This window comes from Prenolepis imparis, unplaced genomic scaffold, assembly GCF_030444845.1.
Source record: "Prenolepis imparis isolate NDT839.2.m4 unplaced genomic scaffold, iyPreImpa1.0 SCAF_11, whole genome shotgun sequence".
Taxonomy (NCBI): domain Eukaryota; kingdom Metazoa; phylum Arthropoda; class Insecta; order Hymenoptera; family Formicidae; genus Prenolepis; species Prenolepis imparis.
Genome location: NW_028141169.1, coordinates 8,839,089 through 8,863,468, shown reverse-complemented (window position 1 = coordinate 8,863,468; position 24,380 = coordinate 8,839,089). Strand labels below are relative to the sequence as shown.

General features: G+C 37.0%; 1 protein-coding gene across 1 annotated transcript in view; it reads left to right on the top strand.

Annotated features, from left to right (window-relative positions):
- The window catches only part of Rbp6 (RNA-binding protein 6), a 655,858-nt gene that overhangs the window by 318,534 nt on the left and 312,944 nt on the right, over positions 1–24,380 (top strand). The window lies entirely within an intron of this gene.

The window sequence follows — 24,380 nt, the reverse complement described above, 5'->3', positions numbered from 1 at the left end:
AATGCCAAGAATTTGAGATAATAGAGAGGAACTCTGGATGGAGAGATTATTGAGATTTAATTAATCTGACACAGCTTTATATATTGTTGTGTTCATCGATTTGCTAGTTTTTTTTTCTATATTATAATTGCAGCTAAATTAGAGAAATAGAATGTTTATAATTAATTTTGAAAAAGGCAATAGAGTTAAAAGATTTTATTCGCTTTACGAGCTGATAGTGGCTACTGTTAAATCTCGACGAAAGAGTTGCGTGACTCTCGTGCGTAAAATTCTGCAGTGCGCTTTTTAATTACACGAGTAACAATATAAAAAGTAACAATATAAAAATACGCATTACATCCTGTAAATCCTTGTAGAGCGTTTGCTCAGAATTGCGTTGCATTTTTAATGATCAGTTTCGGTCATATGCCTCCGTATATATTACAAGTTAAAATATAATTTTACGTTTTTATATAACAAAAAGATTGAATACATACTTTGGTTGGATTACTGCAAACTTTCTCATTGAATCTTGGGACCGTAAAAATGCATTTTGTCGTCCTCAGGTACATCAAGTGCGTTTTCCTCGAGCATCATCCCGTAGATTCCTGTAGAGCGTTTGCTTAGAATTGCGCTGCATTTTTAATGGTCAGTTTCGGTCATATGCCTATATTAGATAATAATATATTAGCGGTTAAAATATAATTTGACGTTATTATATAACAAAAGATTGAATACATACTTTGGCTGGATTATTGTAAACTTTTTCGTTGAATCTTGGAACCGTAAAAATGCAATCTGTCATTCTCAGTCGTCACATCAAGTGCGTCTTCTTCGAGTAGTTGAATTACATCACGCGACACTCGATATACGCACGAAATGTACGAAGATATTTAATGATAACGAAAAATAGCGCGAAAGACTTATATAACGTTCACGTTCTGGCAATCCGCGGTAAACATAACCTTTTATGTTACTGCGCGTACGACAAGAAATACGGAAGTGGCAATTGCGGAAATTGGACGTATCTACGAGCAAATTTAATCGCGACGCACTATTTTACGCACAATCGTTTCCACGGCGTTATCGCGCGCGAATACTACGGACACTTTTACGTCGTTTTAAGTAGTAAAATCACCGAAAGACGCGGCACTGCAAAGAGTCTCTGTTCCCGCGCGGAAAGCCGTGCCGAGACTCGTGTAGCCCCCGGGGGAAACGGGCGATTCGCGCCTGATTTTGCGCGCGGAAAATGTCTGTTTTCATGCACAAAAAAGGTAGTTTCGTGCGCGGAAAGCATCTGATTTAACGAAAAACGCGGAGAAATAGTCGTAGCTCACATTTCGGCACTCCGCGAAAGTAAACGCTACTAACCTTACTTGACTCACACGTACGACAAGGAACGGCGATCGCGGAATTTTGTCGGCGCATTCACGAGTCAATTTAATCGCGACGCACTATTTTACGCACAATCGTTTCCACGGCGTTATCGCGCGCGAATACTACGGACACTTTTATGTCGTTTAAAGTAGTAAAATCACCGAAAGACGCGGCACTGCGAAGAGCCCCTCTGTCCCCGTGCGTGTAGCGCCATGGCGAGAGTCGTGTGTGTAGACCCCCCGGGGGGGGGGAGGCGGGCGACTCGCGCGCGCGAAGCGCCGCGTCGCGTCGTTTGCTAGCGTCTATCGCGCGCGGGAAGCGTCCGATTTAACGAAAAATAGCGCGAAAAGATTGTCGTATATAATGCTCGCATTTCGGGCGCGAATATTACGGAGCATTTTCACATTGTTTAGAGAAACAAAAATATCGAAATATGCGGCATTCCATCTGTTTCTGCGCACTCATTATTTCACGCATACAACATTATATTTATATGTACATATACGCAAATATTTTACGCACATTTGTTTTTATAATAGTATCATGCGCGAGTATTATAGATACTTGACAATTTTGCGTCTTTATAATACAAGCAACGAAGGGTGTCTGCCGGAACTTGTATAATTCACGTAATGTCGATTAATACGGTTTCTCGCGCGGAAGACGTTACTCGCCCGCGAAACCAGACGCTTCCCGCGCGCGAAACCAGACGCCACCGCGCGCGTGTCGCCCACCCCCCCACGGGGGCTACACGACTCACGGCACGGCCACGCACACGGGAACACACGCTCTTCGCAGTGCCGCATTTTTCGACGATTTCGTTACTCTAAACGCCGTGAAAGTACCCGTAAGTATTCGCGCGCGATAATACTGTAGACTATTGTAATATTTCTTGCATAAAATAGTGCGCCGTGATTAAATCTGTTGGTCAATGCATCGACAAACTTCCGGCGCGATCGCCGCTTTCGTGCTCGAGTACGCGCAATTAAATTGTGATGCGAGCGTTTATTTTAATAGAGTGCCGAAATGTGAGCATTATACGACGGTCTTATCGCGTTATTTTTCATTAAGGAACAATTTCGCCAAGTCTGATTATATGAATCGACAGTTAACATTATAGCAAGGTGGCCAACATATACATGAAAGTATTCATGACATTCATGGACATGAATTTTTTTTTCAGGGTTGGTCACCCTGATAATTTTAACCATTAGTTCATCTAACTAGACTTAGTGAAGTTGTTCCTAAATCGGACGCTTGCCGTGCGTGAAACTAGGTGACGCTCCGCGCGCGCGAGTCGCCCGCCTCCCCCCCCCCCCCCGGGGGTCTACACACACGACTCTCGCTCGCCATGGCTTCACGTACGGGGACAGAGACTCTTCGCAGTGCCGCGTTTTTCGGTGATTTCGCTATCTTAAACGACGTGAGAGTGTCCGTAGTATTCGCGCGCGATAACGCCGTGGAAACGATTGTGCGTAAAATAGTGCGTCGCGATTAAATTGACTCGTGAATGCGCCGACAAAATTCCCGCGATCGCCGTTCCTTGTCGTACGCGCGAGTCAAGTAAGGTTAGTAGCGTTTACTCTCGCGGAGTGCCGAAATGTGAGCTACGACAATTTCTTCGCGTTTTTCGTTAAATCAGATGCTTTCCGCGCATGAAACTACCTTTTTTGTGCATGAAAACAGACATTTTCCGCGCGCAAAATCAGGCGCGAGTCGCCCGTTTCCCCCGGGGGCTACACGAGTCTCGGCACGGCTTTTCGCGCGGGAACAGAGACTCTTCGCAGTGCCGCGTATTTCGGTGATTTTACTACTTTAAACGACGTGAGAGTGTCCGTAGTATTCGCGCGCGATAATGCCGTGGAAACGATTGTGCGTAAAATAGTGCGTCGCGATTAAATTGACTCGTGAATGCGCCGACAAAATTCCGCGATCGCCGTTCCTTGTCGTACGCGCGAGTCAAGTAAGGTTAGGAGCGTTTACTTTCGCCAAGTGCCGAAATGTGAGTATTATATGACAGTCTTTTCGCGCTATTTTTCGTTATTATTAAACTTGTCGTGTGTATATCGCGTATATACAAGTGACATATACGTGTGCGCGTGTATATATGCGATGTGATTCAACCGCCGAAGCAAGCTAAGCGCAGGATAAACACTCGATATATTTGCCAGTGGCGGAATGGATTTTTGGTCTCGTGATACAACGACTTCAATGCTTCGAATAATCCGGCCAGATTGGAGTGAGTACGTTTTCAACCTTCTTAGCTTCTTGTCATACATGTCATATTCTTGATCTTTTTAACTTGTTGTCGTTACGGCGAAATTATATTTTCGCCTGTGATATATATGGAATAATATATATTGATGAGAGGCCACGTAAAAGTGCCCGTCAAATATGTGCTTCTTGTCATACATATTCTTAATCTTCCCAACTTGTCATCACGTTGAAATTCTATATTTTCATCAGTAATTTATACGGAGGTGGAATATTCGATTAGAGGCTATGTAAAAATGCCCGTTAAAAGTGCCGCGCAATTCTGACCGAACGCTCTACAGGGATTACACGAGTAGGAAACGCTGCGATTCCGTAGGGAAGGAGGGAGAAAAAAATTTATTTCGCGCACAGTCCTGTCCCGCGTAACAGCTTGCACAAAACCGTCGGTGATATACGAGTCCGTGAGCGCGCGAGCGCGTGCAGCTACCTGGAACGAGGCCATCCGCATTAAAAATACGCGGCCGCTCGCCGCCCGCCGAAATTGATGGACGAGCCGAGCACGCTACTTGTAATTATAATTATAAATCACTAGAAACGAGACGAGGACGCACACGGGTGCAGTGGCTTATGCGCGTCGCCTGCGGCCTCGCGACGCCACCGAAATTTATTCGCCGAAGGGCAATTAGGAATTTGAATATGCAGCGCGTCGTTTTTATGCGTCGTTATATGCGGAGAAGGAGGGAAATAGAGAGGGGGAAGCAGAAACGAGACGCGGCATTTTCGGTGGAAACTCGTATTTCCTTCATGGTTTTTTTTTTCTTGTGACGGAGAAAATTATTAGCGGCTATGAACTATAATGATGGCAACTTTGGTGGAAAAATATGTTTTTCATTTACACGAGGCTTAAAAGAGCTACGCATAATGATTTATGTAATTTCGAATAATTTTTGTAATATTTTCACATTTTGCTTTATTTTATAATTTTGTAAATATGTTAATGATTAAGAAGCAGCATTTAGAAAAAAAGTTTTTGATGGAAACTTGAATTTTTATCATGTTTTTTTTGTGATTGAAAATTGTTAGCGATTATGAATTATAATGATAGCAACTTTGGTGAAAAAATATATTTTTTATTTACACGAGGCATCGCTTAAAAGAACTACGAATCATTTATTTAATTTCGAATAATATTTTTAAAATTTTCACATTTCACTTTATTTCATAATTTGTAAATATGTTTATTATCATATTAATGATTAAGAAGCAGCATTTAGAAAAAAAGTTTTTGATGGAAACTTGTATTTTCATCACGTTTCTTTCTTGTGATTGAAAATTGTTAGCGACTATAAACTATAATAATGGCAACTTTGCTAGGGAAATGTTTTTTATTTACACCAAGCATTGCTGAAAAGAGCTTTGCTTAATGATTTATTTAATTTTTCGAATATTAATCAAATTTTCACTATTTCTGTTAGTTTTATAATTCGTGAATATGTTAATGTTAATTAAGAAGCAGCATTTAGGAAAATAGTAATTTAAATAATTTAAATATAATATATAGTTTGCATTCAATTTTACCCAAAGTACCTATCTCGTAATTATTTAATATTATTATAGTTACCTCTAGTTATTATACATTAAGTGAATTACATTGTTAATTCTTGGAACAATTGCAATGCTCTTGCAAAACAACAATAGTATTGTCCTCTTTCTTAAGAAAGCGTGGGAAATTTTTAGAGAATTATGGCGGGACGCAGCGACACTTTATTTCAAGTAAACTACGCTGAAACATGAAACTCGGGAAATTTTCTCCTCCTTGCTTTGCAATCCCTTTCGACTTTCGACACAGGAGTATTTGTTATTATTGCCAAGGATTTGCGCAGAATGATTTGCGCACGATTTAACCTAAAATCGCGCTATTATATCTCTCATGGGAACGATGAGGGGGAGAGTTAAGTTTGCGAGTAGTTCTGGAATCTCGTCGTCGTCAGCTGGTACCGCAATAATCGTTGCGATTCGGATTCGACGAGCGTCCCGTTCGAAAGCCGTCCACGAGAGTACAGTTTCTCCGAAGTTTCAGATCATTCATGGTTCTCGGACGAAGAGGCTACTTCATACACTTCCGCCGTCAGCTGGCACGGCTATAATCATAATTCGCGAAGAAGCTGAGAATATCGCTTTGATATGAGTCTCGCGAGTTTGGTTTTGTCATATTCGAAGTAGTTGCGTTAGAGAATTCGTAGGATAGATGAAATCGTGTTCATTTTTACTCGCCTTTAAAATGATCTATCTAAATTATTATGATTAATATATTATATATTAAAGATAAAAGCACAGTTGCACGGGAAAAAAATAATATCTAAATTTTAGGTGTCTCTATATTTTACATCTGAAATTTAATTATCAAGCCTAAAAATTTTAGCTATGATAAATAATATTTTTAAACTTTAGTTTAACAGGAAAATTCTTTGTTAAATGTTATACTTAAAAATATTAGTTACCACAGATGAAATTTAGACATGCTAATTAAATTTCAGGTGTAATATAAGGATATCTAAAATTTAGCTAATATTTTTTTCTCCATGTGAAAATATTCTTTCAATTACTAATATGAAAACTTTGAAAAATGTGAGCAAGCTGTATGCAGCAGCAATTAAGAAAAGACGTTTATCTCGCTTAATATTTTAGAATGATTTTCTTATACGTTTGGCTTATTTGATCTAAAAACGACGTATTTGCAGAGTTATCATTTTATAAAACCGCAGTTAGAAGCTTATAGAATGACTCTGCGCGGAGGAAAGGGTACTAAGGGGGCAAGAAGAGAGAAACGATAACGGCTCTAGAGAGGCTGGAAAGGAGAGAAGGTTCGCTTTCTTCCTATAATTTGGCGCTTTCGATAAATTTAACAAGCTCGTCACGAAGGAAGGAAGGACCCCTTGTATGTCTGGGCACGATGCCAGGCTCTTGGCGCGTTCGCACAGCCGCGACACCATTACCGTCCTGTATCCCGAGCGGACTCCCGGGTGTCTCCCCGGGGACGCCTGGGACACGATGGGTCGTCGACGACGTCCACTTGGTAATACAGTTCCTTTTCCTACCGCCTATCCCCCTTCACCCCCTTCCGCCCTATCGGAGGCCGATTGTAGTCAGAGATTCTCGCAGACTGGCATCGTTACGACATTCTCCACCGTCTCTCGAAGCCGACCAATCGTACTGTCCCGCACGTCTCGCTTGTCCTGTCATCGTTGAAAAAATTCGCCTCTCCCTCGTGGAATCGTGACGCACGTCGAATAGAAAACACGTCGATTATTCATCGCGATCAACTGAAACTGTACGCGCGCGTTTCGCGACAGGTTCTTTTCCGATACAAAATAGGTCGAACGTACTACTAGTTGTACCGTCTCTGTTCGCGTTTGCTGTTCCTCTAACGCGCCTTCCTTTGTGACGAACGAAAATGAACGGCTCGGCGCAATAACATGCTAAGTCAACGAAAGGCTGCCCCGGACTCTTGACTTATGTTTATTTACGGATTCGATTACGTTTACGTTACGTTATCGTAAACTCTTGTCTTTTTTCGTTAGAAGTGATACGTCAAGCAATAAGCTGGACGAATGTGAGGGGAAATGTCAATGTAAGATGCTTTTGCATATATATACAACAGCAATCTAGATATGTAGTATTTAAAGTACTAGTTTACGTACAATAAAGTTGTAGGTGTTGCTGTTTGTCTACTTAAATTACGTACAAAGTGATAGTTGAGGTACTTTATAAACTATGCATGAACTCACTCACGATGCACACGTCAACAAACACACCATTACCTCAGATAATTTGCATGTAAATGACATTAATTTTCCTGTTAATTTCGATCCCGGTATCTCATTTTGTAAAATCTTAATATTATATTTTAACTTAATTTCTGCAAATATAGTCAAAGAGAAAGATTACACAATTGTAATTAAAGAGATTGAGATAGAATAATACTATATATAAGACTTTTTTAAAAGAAAGAGTATCATTTTGTGGTAAAAAACAGATATTTAAATGTTCAGTTTTTGAAAATTTGTAAGCACACTATATTTTCCAATATTATAATATCGAATTAATCGTTTGAATTGAAATTTCGAATGTCAAATAAGTTCAAATAAAAATAAAATAGAAGAAAGAGAAATTAAAATAGGAAAAACAAATAGAGAGAGAGAGAGAGAGATAAAAATATCTCGCTCGAGGTCGTTCGAGGTAAATGTGAATAAAAAAAGTATCGGAAAGACGACTTGCCATGCAATCAGTTTCCGGTTTCAGCATTACGGGATCAATAAAACAACGCCGACTAACCGCGTGTAAAGGCCGCGAATCGCTCGCCATTTAAAATTCAAAGAATATCGAAAGTCGCATTTGCGACATTTCGGTAGAAATTCTCGGAACTGGACATGTACATTAGGAACTAGTATCGTCAACATTTCGCGCTCGAATGACGACGACGATTCTGCCTGTGTCCTCCCTCGCGATTTTTTTTGCTCGCGCGGACGTTGAGTCGTGGAAGACAAATTGCTCCAATAACTTTTGCCCCGATTGTATGTCACCGGTGCCCCGAAACTTTCCCGAAGCGGTATCGTAAGGTCGCAGACATCATCTCGGAGTCAGCTTGTCACTGTTGAATACACGTGGTGTTTATTTTAAAGCGCAAATGAGAATTTAATTACGTGATATATATTATATCATTAGAAATTATATTCGAATATCCTACGGATTTTTGATATTTTTTTATCGTGCATTTGGAATTGTATGTATAAAATTATATATATTTTTTTAAAGATCACAGTTTTAATAATTAATTATATACTAAATAAATATTTAATATATTTATTTGCGAATACTATGAAAAATTTCAAGTTATACATTGAATCTTGTCTATGATGTTAAAGTCTAAAGGAGGATGTTACTATGGAGAGACAGCTTTTTTAAGGACATATTAATATCTCGAAACTGGATCAGTCAATGTCACCGCGCGGTATGCACGTTGTGGAGCGCTTTGAACCCGTGACATTTCCTTAGTTCACTTCCGAGCAGTGGAATTAAATTAGCTGTTCTAACTTCGCGATATTACTGTTTTATGTAACACGTTTTCATCCTTGCTCTCAGCGTGGGACGCGACCCTAGAGCTCGATCGTAGAATTCTTTCGGGACACCCCGTATACACGCACGTACGTCGTAAGACCAGTAAGCGCCTCTCGAGTTCATTTCGTAGGGAGTTAATAAACGTTTTACGCGCGAGAGGATTGCGACGCTTTTCATAAGTTACACCCCGAGGAGGAGCGCACGAGGTCGCACAATGTGAAACAATATCGCCGGCTCTACACGCGCGCCCCAAAATTTTGGACGGCGAGCCTTTCTCGGTCCGAGGACTTGCTTCCGAGAACGAAACCGGAGGATAGAAACGGCAAACGAGGGAGGAAACGCGCGGGGACGGCAAATTTTCTCGTATCGTCCAATTTTGGAGCAACGAGGAAGAGACGAGGGCATCGTCTTTCGAGTGCGCTCGAGAAGAGGGTCTCAGAATGAAAAGGGAAGAAGACGAGGACAGAATGAGAGCAAAGGTGGCCTTGTCAATCGTTGAAAAGGTGTGCGGCCGGGGCAATCTAGCAAGGGAGAAAAATCAGGACGATTCCTCGAGTCAGTAAATTTTTTTATCGCGCGTTCTCTTTTTTAGGCATTCACTATTTCTCTTTTCACTGTTTCTTTCGTTCTCTCTCTCTCTCTCTTTCGATTGCATTCTTTGTTACACTTGCCGGTACGTATCATATGAAGGAGAAGTACGAGTAGAGCACGAGCATAACCCGAGCGAAGTGAAAATTGCTCAAGCTATTCGCTAGGATTGACCTTACGTGCCACCTTATATTCCCGTCGTCATTCGCCACCTCGTGTACACGTGTACGTACGCGTGCGCAGAATCGTCTCTTCAAAATTTTCAATAAAACTACAAATAAGTTTACTAATATTACGTTTCGCGGGAGACGAGATAAGTTAGGCAAACTGATATTACGAGAAAGAAAAGAGAAAATAAAATAACATTTATAAGATGTTCTATAAATTACTATTCCGTAAATAAATCTGAAAACAATACGCGTAGAAACTAAGATGTAAGAAAAAAAAGTAATTAAGTAAAATAGAAATTTGTTGGAAGAACAGGAAGAGGGGGAGAGGAAAATCTCGAAAAAAAATTTGATGTAAAGTAAACGGCGAAATAGTCGCAGGGAGAATCTTCGATAGTTTAATCCATCCGGTTTTTCAGACGTGCCAGATAAACGCATGGGATTAGCGGGATGAGGAACAAGGGATAAAGTTAGAAGAAGATAGAGAGGATGCGATTAAGCGCGGTTCTTTTATAAAACGCGACACGACAATGACGACCAAGAGTAGGGACGGGAAAGCGATCGGAAGAGAGGAATTCGTTAAAGGGAAAGGTCGGAGAAGCGGTATCTTTTTACTTTAAGCGTCGTCAGGATAGAGCGATAAAATGTAATTATACATATATCTCTGTACAGAGTGTTCAAGATAATGCTCCCTGTGAGACTATTATTATTTTTTACTAGCGTGATTAAATAAATAAATTTAATTTAATATTGAACAGATAGATTTTTTCCGATACCGTTTGCGCAACGCTATCAATTAATTTTTATAATAACAATATAGTGATGTATGTGTTTGTAATACATAACGAATATATAACGCGTTTGAGTTTGTATCTTAAAATTTAAAAAATGAGTGGTATTTCTTGGTTTCCCATTTTTTTCGTATGATTTATTAACATTGCTATACGAAAATGGAATGTCTTGTTCTTGATAAGAATGACGGCCTGAGCAAGCTAAAAATTCGCACTTTTTCTTCATTTTTTTCCTTTTATCGAATTTTCCCCCCTCGTAACACTAGCCCACTTTCTTCGTACGCGCTTGGGAAAGTAATCAAACTTTTTCTCCACGCAAATTGCGCGAAGTAGTCGGCTGCCTCGTGCAAAAGCGACGATAGAGAGCGAAAGAGAGAGAGAGAGCGAGAGAAAGCGAGAACGTAAATGTTACAGTAGATGGATATAGGGTGCTCGAGTGATAAGGGGCAAATCGAAATTCCTGAGGCGGTCGATTGGTCGGCAAAGCGTGCGGACAATAAAAGAGTAAGTCAGCCCGAGTTGTCTAATACATATTAATGAGAGCTGGAATGTCCGCAAAACTCGGCTTCGGTGTCGGTGATTCCGTGCGAATGTTTTGCCTAAAATGACCAGACACACATACATGATTTTAATCAATATTAGCTCCGTTTAGAAATTGCCAATAATGAACATATTTAAAAAAATGGATTTTTTAATAGACATTATTATTGCGTCTCTTCAGAAATTCGATAAGTACACATCGGTTAGTCTTTGACTTTGTTTCTGCTAACGATAAGGCACTCTGCTAGTTTAGTCACGAAAATTAATAATGTTCTGTAACAATTTCATCTTCAAATTGCTTTAGAATCTCGAAGCTATGATATAAAGTCATGGAGCATCTTGTGTATTCTGTATTAAATATGCAAAGTGTCGGCGTAGCTTTCGCAGCGTTAGCGAACGAATCTCGTTGTCGACAAATTGGGACGCGTTTAAGAATCTGTCGTGCTTTCCGAGGGAGAGCGCCGTAAGGGCGTCGTGCTGTGACATTTCGTACGAGCTAGGGCGAGGCGTGATTCGAGGGTGTCTGCGGAAGAACCCGACGAACACTGGGTAAGTCGAGTAAGTCGGGTAGGACTGTCTAATGCATGCTGATAAGGTGGAGCGTGGCTCTCGTTCGTCACACGTGGCACTCGGTTCGACCGACTGCTCGAAATAGCTTTTTAGACGCTCTTTACCAGTGTCGATCGAAAAGATAAAAGATGTATTTTTTTATAATAGATACACTACCACTTAACGAAACTAAAACTTCATAAATCTGTGATGTATAAATTATTCGAAATCTTTTAATTATCAAAAAATGTAATCAAATTGTTTCAGAATAGTTTTTCTATTATAAATCGATTTTAGATAAATATTTAATGGAATTGCGTATAACATATACATTTCATTACGTGTGGTATCAGTTAATTAATTAATTATTGCACTTGAAATTAATTATTATTTGAAATTACGCGATTTATAAAAAAAAGATAGTTTTCTAATTGTTATCAGTTATCAATTATCATGTACTTATATTACACGGTTTTATATTATTGTAATATAAAGTTTTATATCCATATTTTTCTATGAGATTATATAAATAAAATATCCGAAAAAAAGACGTGCGGAATAATCGTATGTCTTATTACGTTATAATACCGAACGAGACGGAAGACTAATTTTCGCGATGCACTCCGATACATACAATCGGTCGCGATCATTCTTTCCTGAATTGGATATACTTCTTTCTCTCGATATTGGATATACTTCTTTGATTTTATTCCAATGTCGAACGCGCGCAGGCGGCAATGCTGGGTTTATTCGGAAATTACATTCGTTCCCTCGACGGATGTTCTTCCTTCGGATTATTGCTCGCACTACAAAATCGATCTCTCACTCCTCTTTCTTCGATCATCTCATGCTCGCTTTTATTTTCTCGTTGATCGCTCCTTCTTTTAGATCAACAGTGTCTTTCCTGACAACCCCTCATTTTCCAGTCAAGTTCCGTAGGTGTTCTTTTAAAAGCGCGTCTTGGAAAATATCATATACCTTCCTCCCTCTGTCTATAATCTTATATAAATCCTTCATAAATATGGTGTATACTTCTTTAAATCCCCTTTCTTTTCTTATTCCGTCTTCCTTTGGAATCCTCACGTAATCTACATTTTATATAATAGCTTTCTATGCATTAATTATTGATAAAATTATCTCATGTTTATTTTTAATTGCATTTAAAAATTAAATTTTTTTGTTAATAGAAATTTAGGTAGCTAAGTAGATCAATATCATGAAGCACACATAGATAATTAAATTAATATCAATTGAGAAAATGTAATTTTTAATAGCTTTATAATTGTTATCACTTTTATCATTACAAAATACAATATCAAAAGCGAAAGAGAGGAGGGATAAGGAAAATAGAAAGAGAGAGAGGAAGAGTACATTATCTCGATTATACGAGTCTGTAAAACATCAAAATTATTAACTTTTACTTCTTGTAAATTTATTAATTTTAGCACTAGAGCACTATATATATGTGTTATGATACTGTAATTAAAAAATGTAATAAGTGGAGTTGATTAGTTTGGCTTCTGAGAGATTTATATGTTCTCGTTAATTAAGATTTATATCTCTAATTGATATATATATATATTTATAAATCATGCTATTACAACTGGTATACCACATTTATAGGTCGCAAATTTTGCAAAACGAATTTATTCTCATGATACCAAATGCGTTGTTTATTCCCAACTGGCAAATCCATCATAAATTAAATCTTTTCGCCACATTTGAATTAATTTGCCTGTCAATTTTCAATGTTATTCATTTCAACCTGAAGTACTCCATCATTCACCCTTCTCTCTTCGGAAATCCGTTTGAAATTTCCAAAGATTCTACCATACATTCACCTTCGCACATTTCTGTTCTTTTTTCATTTCATCATATTTTTCGTCTTTATTAGCATGCCGTCGCCATTTCCGCCCAGGGGAAATTCCCAACTTCTCCCTATAAACTCGATCTTTTTACGCATTCATAATTTTCTCCTGAATTCTGAAAAATGTGGGTTATATAAGCGATTTGAATTGCTTCTCTGTGACGTAAACGTAATAAAAAGATCCCTTTTCATATATTCTCTGAAAAACGTGAAATGGACATATTCCTCCGTAGCACTAAAGTCAGCCATTTTCGTTCGTTCGCAAGACTCGCGAGTCGAGGAACCGTGAGTTATTCCGGTAACTGAACGAGTTACTCTTCGAGGTCGCTTAGGGCCAGAAAGAATCGAGAGAAAAGACGATAGTATAAGGGAAGGATCAGAGAGTGGAGAGCGGGGGAGAGGAAAGGTGCAAGGCGACGAAAAGAGAAGGAGCTTCGACTAGGCGTTTCACATGGTAATCCTCTCATGAATATCCGCAAAGGACCCTCTCACATACGCACATGCATGCGTTCGCACACCGTCGAGAGCTTGTAAGGCGGAAGACGTAGACGTATCACTGCTCGCATTTATACATCCGGTCGGTAATGGAAGCGCGAGAGGGAAAGGGACCGGGACGCGAATACGGAGCTGGTACGCTGGTGGCGTAAGACCCCTCTTATTCGATTAAATCGAAGCAAAAGCTTGGTGACACGTTCGCTCGTTGTAGCCGAGTAATGTGATTAAAACTCCGATAGAGCTTGTAGCCATCAATGTCGAGTGCCTTTCCACGGACCAAGTCATATTTCCGCGAAAGCTATTGCCGAACACATAATCGTCGACGTTCTTCCGCGAACGTTCTTTCGCGCGTTTCCGAGTGAAAAAAATATACATACATATTTATTATTATTATTAGGTATTTGTTTGTTAAATATACTTTAATATATGTATTTATATTTTGTGAGACTTCCTTAGAGAAATGGTCTCCGAGGTTTCCGTTAGAATAAACGACGCGGTCGATATCGAAAAAATCTCGACAATGCTTGATGCATAACTGAGAACTTTAGAAGCTTAGAAAGAGTTCGCGAGCTTTTTCTTACACGATGCATTTTCTTCCTACGTTGATTCAGCAGGTATTCGATTAACATGACGACTCGAACATTTCCCGACAGTCGAATATATATATATATATCGAGGGGGTTTCGGTCACGGTGGCCCCCTTCGAAAAATATGAGACGGAAGGGCTGCCCAGGCAAAGAGAACCAGGGGAGCTACAGAGAGAGGGAACGCACGGGGTGGAAAGCGACGAGCAAAGCGTTCTTTCACATGCTAATCCATGAGGCAGGCTGCGCTCATGAATACCTATGGTCAAAGCGCGCCTTTCTGTCTCTCTCCTCTTTTTCTCTCTCGTTCTCTGCCACTATTTTTGCCAGTTCTCTCTCTCTCTCTCTCACATTGTGTATACATGCTGTCTCAAAACTTTCACACTTTCTCTTAACCGCAAATAAGGTAGGAGATAAATTGAACAGAATGGTGATTATGTTTTAGTATTTAATGTAGAAAAATAGAATTATGTAGAAAAATAATCTATATTTTATAATACTTTTATATAAGTACAATTAAAACACATTTTTTATTTCTTATAAATATTCTTTTACTTTTTGATTTCTTCTCATTAAAAGCTCATTACTTATAAATTCAGATAAAAAATAATTTAACTCGATACACATAATGCGCAATGACGGAGTTTTAGTACACAATTGTAATAATAGTCATTTTGTTGATTAATAATAAACAGATATATTCAATTTATAAAGCAGTGTCCAAAATGTAATATGAAAAATAATATTCAGAAAAAAATATTACATGTGCAATTAAATTTATCATTGTCTTTTAAAATATTTATATTAAATAATTCATACGAAAATTATGTAATTTTGTCTCTTTTCCCCGTGTACACGATACAAAAATTTTCTTAAATAATTATAAATTACATAAACACACGTTGAAATATTTCATATGCGTATCTATATAACAATTATCTGAAAATAGTTTAAATATTGCAAATATATTTCTAAATGTAGACTCTAGAATATTTCACATGCGTTACATTAAAAGACCATGTAAAAAGTGGATAGCAATCACGGAGATTGATGAGTAATTAATCTGTCAAGTAACAAATAATAAATTAAATTGTAAATCGTTTATCTTACGGTTGCTCCGTCGTCGTCAATGCCTCCCCGGGTCTCTTTCTCCTTTCTTGTTCATTCTTTGCTGTTCCTTCATGGCACTTACAATACCCACTCGCGAAAACACGATTAATTACGATCGCGCGCGCACTAATCAACAAAATACGACGATCGCGCATTATTCTCGGTCTGCACGGCACTTTCGATGTTAATCGCGACACGCATTTTATTGTATTGCGAGAACAAACAACAGAGGAACGAAGACGGAAATTACGATTCTAGAAAGCTTATATGGTCTGTTTAGTGTTCGAAAATTGCGCGAACAAATTTACATTCCTCCACAACGCTATATAAATCTGTTATTAATAAATAATATTTTTGTTTTAGTACGATTGCTATTTTATAACGTAAAAGTGAATTAATATACGATACTACAATTAAAATTATACATTATTATTCCGATATTCTTCCGTATTATTTATCGCAGAAGTTAATTAATCGCTCGGATTAATGATTTGTAAGTTTGTAGTTCGTAAAGAATAATTAGTATCTTCTATTTGCTGCAATCATATGCGAGAGATAATAGATATATGGAGTATCCAACACCGCTATCGTCTCGCACGAATATCATCGTGCGAATGATAGCAAAGTCACGGCTATGTAAAATGTAAACAATAGCGCTACTGCGGCCTTGGCGACGTGTAACGCGTTGTTTAGGGTTGGTAGGCCGTAGCCTTGACATTCGGATGGCGAGTCTGGAGCGACAAGGTAGCGGGGTGAAGAAAGAGAGAGAGAAATTCTCCATATATCATTCCATTATCTTTCGAATACGATCATTATAAGTAGGAGATATCAAGATCGCAATCATTCTTTTTACGAATTACATATTAATAACTCGCGCGATTAATTATCTTTTGTTATAAATAATGTATTTTCGTGATAAATAATCTATAATCAAACCAAACCTAATATTAGAGTATCGCGAATAATGAATTTTAATTTTAACGCATAAATTTCTTTACAATTACGATATAATACAAGATAATAATTGTACTAAAACAAGATTATATATATATATATATATATATATATATATTTATATTAAAGCAATAAATATAGCGTCACTGCGACAAGTGACGTGTAAATTTGTTTGTGCGATTTTCGAATATTGAACGGGTTGAAGTTAAGTAGGATAAATTTTCGCATTGTTCTTTATTTCCTCATTGTTATCGTAATATAATAGAGTACGCTTTGCGATCAACATTGGAAGAACCACAAAATGTTGCGCAGTCTTCGTGTCTTGTTAATTAGAGAGATTGTAATTAAACGTGTTTTCACGAGTGAGTATCACGAGTGCCATGAAGGAGCAGCAAAAAGTAAAGAGGAAGAGGAAGAGGCCGGGGAGACACCGAGCCATGGTGGAACAACTATAATGTTAGCAATTTATAATTTGTTTAATTTATTATTTGTTATTTGCGAGATTAATTGATATATATATATATATATATATATATATATATATACATATACATATATATATATAAATACATATGTATCTCCGCCATTGCATCCAATTTTTTACATGATTGTTTAATATAGGTATGCGTGTAAAATATTTTAAATTTTATATTAAAATATATCAAAAATATATTCAATAAAATATTTTTATAATAGTTAATATTTTTATATAGATATGCATATGAAATATATTTTATCATATGTTGAAGTCATTTATAATTACCTAACAAAGATTTTTGGAGGGGAAAAAAAGAGGGAAAGATTGCATAATTTTTGTTATTAATATTAATATTAAATATTTATTTAAAAGATGTATATAAAAAATGCATAGCATGCAATAGTTTTTTTTATATATTAATTATTATGGATACTGCTTTCTAATTTGAATAAATTTATATTTTATAGATTAACATTTTATACTACTTTATCATTGCGCGTATCGTATTTCTCGGTTAAATTATTTTAATTTTAATTTGGAGATAATATGGATTTGCGTATATTTAATTATATAGATTTATACATAACATATATTTTATGGAACAGAAAATTTTTCTATAGATATATTTCAGATTTAATTCAGCCATATATGTATGTATACATATATGTATACATATATAAAGATTTTAATACTATAGAAAGCAATGATGAAATATAATGTTTATGCCATATTTATCGAGGAGTATAGTCGATAAAAACCTCACGATTTTCAGGATGGGGTACTTTTAATTTATTTTTTTCTTATTCTGCTTCGATCTTCCTAGTTTCTTGTTTTTTCTCTGTTTTTCCTATATTTCCCTTCATTTATCGTTTACAGCTACCTCTTTCGCGTTTACAAGAGAACTCTCTATAGTCGACTCGTTTCCTTTCCCTTCCTTCCTCGTGAGATAGAGAACGCAGTAAGAAAGGCCTCGGGAGAAATGGTGGCGCTTTGTGTCTCGAATTTGTGCCACACCGTTCTCTGTGCTCCTTTACGAGCAACGATAAGTCAGGAGTGGCTCTTGCCCTTTATCCCCCATCTCACCCTTCAGAGTCCTTTCCCTACCGACCCGCCGCTTCCGTTCTCGCCTACACGCAAAATTATCGCGACCGCACTTAGAATAACGCGATCGTATCTGCGTCCGGTTTGACTTTAGCGTACCTGTTAAATATTACCCGTCTTTAAACCGTCCTAGCCGCGTGGAGTTAACCCTCACGTTATATTCCACTATAGTGAAGACGTTTACGGCCGTATCTGATAATTGCGTGGATGTTTGTGAGTTTAATCTAATTAAAATTTGTATAATTGCGAAGTTTATGCAGAAAATTGGGTGCGCATAATTATTGTCAAAAATTCATAGAAATCGTATTTCTTATCACAAAAGACAGGGAGAAAGGGATAAAGAGAGAGTAAAAAACGTTGTATTTTTTAATTTTCTTACTTCTTTATATTGTACATCATTTTTATTATATGTATAAGCAATTTATTCAAGATATACTTCTTACCTCGTTACCGGAATTCAGACTTGAAATTACATTTGTGTATGTGTATTAACGTAATTTTTTATATATTATATATTTAGATAATCTTACAAATCGAAATTAATAGAGTATAAATTCGTATTTTATGTTAAATTATTAGATTAAACCGTAAATGAAATATGAGTTATGAAACTAAATTATTTACTTTTGCAAATATGAAATTTCGGAAATTTGCATTGCCATAGAGGCATACTTAATTGTCAGTAGAATTGACATTCTATTTATTTATCATACATGAACTTTCAGAAGTCGTTTTTGTTTCTGTACACGTTTGACTACAGTACGAGTAATACCGTTACTTATTCATTGCTCGAACTTTATCATGTTTATCCTCCGAGGAGTCGCACTAGGATATATAAATAGTATCTCTCTATGTTTCTCTCTTGTCCCATTTTATCCTTTCATATCCACTAGGATCTTCTAGGATCGTCAGGAGCCGAAAAACGTCGTGGTCGTTCAATTTCGTCTCGCGAGCACCGCATAATTGGAAGCATGCTCGGCGGGCTTGTTGCTGAAATTTAGTTTCCGGTTCGCGGTGTGCCCGGTCTACGTGTCGGTGCGTGGGATAGCAGTGAGGAAGAAAGAGGAAAAGGGGGAAAGAAAGAGAGCGAATAGATACCTAGGCCAGCGACATGATGACCGAGGGGTGGGTAAGAGTACTGGCAAGGGAAGAGGGTTAAAAGAGGCGGTAGAAAGAGCGCAGAGAGAGCCCAAGAGCTAGCGGTGAGGGTGAATGCAGGAGAGGTGGAGCAGGGAAAGGCGCGAAAGGGATGGCTATCCCACGTGCTGCGCTCCCATGCATAGAGAGGGCTCATGTTTCCCTAATGCAGCCCGATAAATATTTAAGCATAACGTAATCGGTCGGATTATCCTGAGCGAGCGAGATGGTGATACGGTAGAGATGCGGGTGTAAGAGAGAAAGAGAAAGAGAGAAAAAGAGATATAGTGAACCAGAACGAGGACGCAATCCGTAATGCTCTTGAGCGTGCAGCAGTTGTTTCGCGAATGGCGTCTTTCGCAATCTCGTACATACGCTATGTACGACGATCGGGATCGAAATTTGTCCGCCGATGCGTTTCCCATCTTCGTAGGAGAATGGCTAACGCGATGGAACTCGAAGATAGAGAATAGCAGTGGAAACTTTACGGTCGTTTCAATTGCGTATTGAATGATGCATATTGAAAAGGGCTATTGTTCTTCATCTCGATCCAAACACGCGTGCTTCGAAAACGGCGATTGTATTGCGAAAGAATTTTTCGGTATTTTTCTTCGCTGTAGGAATTCTTTCTGGAATTGAATATTTTTAACGATTATTATTCTGTATATATGTATTCGGTTATTTATTAAAATATCTCAAAAAATATAATATATAAAATTTAACTACAAATTTTTCAAGTTTATATATGTTACTTTATTTATACATTTTTAATAATAAACAAAATGTGATATACATAGAAGCAATATTATATACAATGTTAAAGTCATCTCATTTAAGTTGATAAATTTCATTGGTAAATGCGATTCGCATAATACTTTTCTAGCTGACGCGTGGACACATATGTGTCACCTGGTCTGTTCTATTTATTTAGAGTGCGAACAAAAATTACGTGCCTATTGGGGGCTTAATCGTTGCAACATATAACGGATTGTAAATCGTACAGTCGACATTTCCAATTTCGCGAGCTCGACGTGCGCAAAGAACGCGACGGATTACTGACATCTCGTTTCGGTATAGATAGCTCTCGATCGCGATACATATACTCGTGGATTGTGCAACACCCCTAGCTGGACGTTTGCAGGACACTGAAACCCCCGGAGGGTGCCAGTCCGTCGTGTCACGTCTAGCCGGGCGAGGCAGAATTTTTGGGCGAGGCGACGAGGAGAGCGGGGCAGCCGACGAGGGAGGCAATGTGGGACTTTGGGGAACGCGAGAGCATTTAAGCGTAAATGGTTTTTGTAACTGGGAGAGCGTAAAATTGCCTAACCGCCTCGTGCATCTCTTGACGCTTTTGAATGAGCTCGACCAACCTTCTCGCATTGCAATTTTGTCACTTTTTTCACCCATTCAAGACTATTCCAGGATTTTACGCAATTTTTGAATCATACAGATTTGTTAATTCTGGGCCAATCTCTTCATAACGAAAATTTGGCTGATAGCTTCTCTTTTCGATATTACAAATTCTTTCAGTTTTTATTCTGTTAAATAAATAAAGGTAGTTTTACTACAGAATATATACATATATATACTGTGTGATTTTCCAGGAGAAATTTTGACAAGCATGTGATATATCGAAATACGAAATACGCGTGCGTATTGAATTTCGAGAATAATACCTCGGGAATTAGGGCGTTGGGGGTAAAAACTGCGGCGGCGAATTGCGCGGCGCGGATATAATGAATATTTAATGAGCGAAGAAAAAAACGGCGTCTGTACCGGAAGGCAGGTGCGTGCCAACGATATGGGTAGGCCCCATGGGTGAACCTGGAAATCGCGTATTCATCATCGGTCCATTCGTAATCCGTCGCGCGCGGTCAAGGAAGGGAGGATAAGCGAGGTGGTAACGTGTATGGGGAGAGGATTGGAGGAAGCGATTAATTTCACAGCGTGATTCATAATGGAGCCCCCATCAATCATCGCCGCCGGTTACGCGCGCGCCGCCCGAACTCCGCGGCGATAATTAATTCCGAAAAATTATTAATCGCAATAATGTCCTCATTTACCGTAGCCGGCTGTTGCAACCGTGCGCGCAACGTTCGCGCGGACGATTCGTTGAAACTCCGTTGACGCGCGCTTCGCCGGGTACTTAATTACGTACGATTTGCCTAATCGAGGATCAGTGATAGTATTATAGGATTTGTAATCGTGTTATACGTATCACGCGATATATCGTTTTCGCATAGGTCACGTGCAGGATACTCGCGAGCGTCAAACTTGCTTTATCTAGAAACGTAAGAAATATAATTAAATTTACATAGATCTGAATATTGCGAGATCTGTGAATATATGCATTATCACTATAATTTCATAATGTTTCGAATCATCAGAATTCATGTATATAAATGTATCAATAATTGTATGCCATATGATAATTTTTTTTAATGCAATATGTATGATTTTTAATCATATATTTACGAAAATATACAATATTGATATTGGTAAATTGTTATATTAAAATGAATTTTTAATTAATATACGAATTATTAATGAATTACAATATTGCAGCATATATATATATATATATATATATATATATATATATATATATGTATACGCTGATGTGTGTTAATATGTTGTTCTAATGCTGCTTTTGAAAATTAATTTTATATTAATAAAAAATATGCGTAAAACATCCATATATTATGACTGCTGCGATATTATAATTCATTAATAATTCGCATTATTGATTGAAAATTAATTTTAATATAACAATGCAGCAATATTAATATTATATATATTTATTATAAAGAAAAGTTTATTTTATAATTAAAAATATTTACGGAAACATGGATTATATATATCAATAGATGTAATTTAAATGAAGTTGATGAATAATAAAAGTCGCCTCGATTCAGCGTATATAAATTTTCACTGTATGCATAATTTGTACATCATTGGTCGAATATCGAAAAATGTGCAAAAATATAAAAACGAAACTTTTTTTTATATATTTTTGCAATATCAAAACATTGAAACATCGAAACATTTTTGAAACATTTAGATAGTCGAAAAATATATATGAACAAAATCTTTTTACTTACTATTCAACAGAATTTAAACATCTATCAACGAGGAATAAAACGTGAATCACATGTTCCACGAATTTGTATCTGCTTCTTTTTTAAATTTTTTATAAATTTTCTGAGACATTTAATAAATTATGTAAAGGTCATGATATGTGAGCAAATTTTAGTCATAACTATAAAGTTGTAAAGCAAATCGATCAATTACAATTAAACATTTTTACTATGTTGTGAGAATGTTTGATTGTGATCAATTTGCTTACGACCTTACGGTTGCAACTAAAACTTTTTCATGTGTCATGGCTTTTAGATGGATTAAATCTGCAACAAATTAAATAATAGAATTATCAATAATGAATTACAACATTGGCTCTGTTATTTCTATAGCTGTTTTTTATAGTTTGTGCTCTTAATTGAATAAAGAACATGCTCACTCACGAAAATGAGGAAAAGATAAGAGAATAATATTGGAAAATATAAAAATTATAGCTGTAAGAAGGAAACAGATTTATTTAGTGTAATGCCAAATTGTTGTTTTTGGCCAAATATATTCCTTGATATATTAATTTTTTTATAAATATATTATTTTTTCAGTATATTAAAATTACAATGCATGTAATCATATTAGAAATTCTCTCTCTCTCTCTCTCTCTCTCTCTCTCTCTCTAATATCGAAAATATATTAATTCTTAAAATGTGTACAATTTGTATGAAAGCTCTCTTTTTGAGAAATATACAATATTTATACATATATTGAAGGATATAAGCATGTCATTTAGGACGCGTTGCTTTATATTATAAAAAAAGAATTCATATACATATTTATGAAATTAGAAAAAAAAATTCATAGTTTTGAATACACACAACGCTCTTTAGCTTTCATATTCCTCGATATTCGTACTTATTTTATTGCAGAAGCAATAAAAAATAAGATATGATATCCCAAAAAGAAATCAAAGTATCGCGAAAAGGTGAGTTAGAGACGTAACCTTTACGAGAAGTATATGTCTTCTATGTTAGTACATAAAGCCACGTGTACATGTATGTATGCCGCGGGTCGTCCTTAACAGCCCGCGACGTCGTAAATTGATAGTAAATGTCACATCCGGATTGCAGAATAAGAACGCGCTCCTGTGGGAAATCCCCCACTGGCGGCAATCACTTAGTCGCTCACTTGGTGGGACACGAATGCACCTCACATTGGTCTCGCTGACGGTCGTAATTCAGTGACATTGATATTCCTACAGAAGTTGGAATCCACCGGAAAATAATTCGTTGTCATGACGCGTCGAAAAGTGTATTTCGCGAAATTTGCATCTCGTAGAAATAATTTCGGATTGGATATAAGCGCATTATTATTATTTTTATTTTTATTACTAAAATCATTACTGTAGTAATTTCATAGAATTTTTCTTTATTTGAACAAACTTTTTGCTTCTTAATTTAGATGAAAAAAATTTACTCAATTAAGTTTTTATTTATATTTTGAATTATTTGTAAAAAATTTGTCTATTGTGATTAATTTATAAATTATTAATATAGAGAGTGTTTCATACATACCAATAATTTTTAGTATTTACACATATAATTCGTTACGGCATGAAGCGAACCTATCATTCGTTCGATATATACTCTTGAATTGCGTTCGTGCTCAGATTATAATCGAAGCAATGAATGATACCGCAAGTAAAAATAAGAAGTATTGAAGTACAATATGATACGATCTTATACTTTCTTTTGCCAGCTAATCAATAAGGGATGGATGATTTGATCAAATAAGTTTATCGACGCGCATCTAATTTTAAACGTCTGATTCAACAAATATTCTATTATCTGCCGAGATTTATCGGCACTTATAAACATTAAAATTTTAATCGGCGTGTGCCAATACTTTTGACCTTTTCTCTTGCATGACGTAAGTGCTCTTACACTGGCGAAATCGGTTAACTTATTTATAAATCGCTAATATAGAGCAAAGTTCAGGTGGCAATGAGAGCGTCACGAGATTACTTCTAATGGCACAGTCATTCGCGTTGGTTATTCCCATTGCGACCGATATTAAATAATCTAAGTTCGAAATCTGGGCAAAGCATCAAATTGCTATCCTTCAAAAATGATATAGTATTTTTACGAAATTTTCTTTTTCGTGTCCTCAACCTGATTTCTTTATTGTCGTGAAGTCCACGCGATCCATGGATTTTTTACCATTCCGTGCACCTGGAACGGCAAAGCTAAGAATGTATTTCAC